Source organism: Morone saxatilis, unplaced genomic scaffold, assembly GCF_004916995.1.
Source record: "Morone saxatilis isolate NCDOM2014 unplaced genomic scaffold, NCSU_SB_2.0 Contig2, whole genome shotgun sequence".
In the NCBI taxonomy this organism is placed as follows: Eukaryota; Metazoa; Chordata; class Actinopteri; family Moronidae; genus Morone; species Morone saxatilis.
Genome location: NW_023339762.1, coordinates 7,725,179 through 7,725,527, shown reverse-complemented (window position 1 = coordinate 7,725,527; position 349 = coordinate 7,725,179).

The window sequence follows — 349 nt, the reverse complement described above, 5'->3', positions numbered from 1 at the left end:
ATGATGATGATTTCATTTATGCTGTCAAATCCTACCTGACCATGATCTGGATTTAAAAAAACAGACATGAAACAAATAAAGCTGACATTCAAAAACGTTCCTGTGATGAACTAAGCAGGTACGTTATTAGGCTAATTCAAACTGAGAATTAACTGCAGGTTATAATTGACTATGACCTGACTGTCACATAGTGCTTAACACACAATGAGACTGTAATCCTGACAAGATTCAGTATGTGTAATGTGTGTCGACACTGATAGAATCACACAAAAAAAACCAACAGTATCTTAACGTTATGCAAAACAGACCACCTTGTAAAATCTCCACTTTTAGATCACCCCCCCCCCCC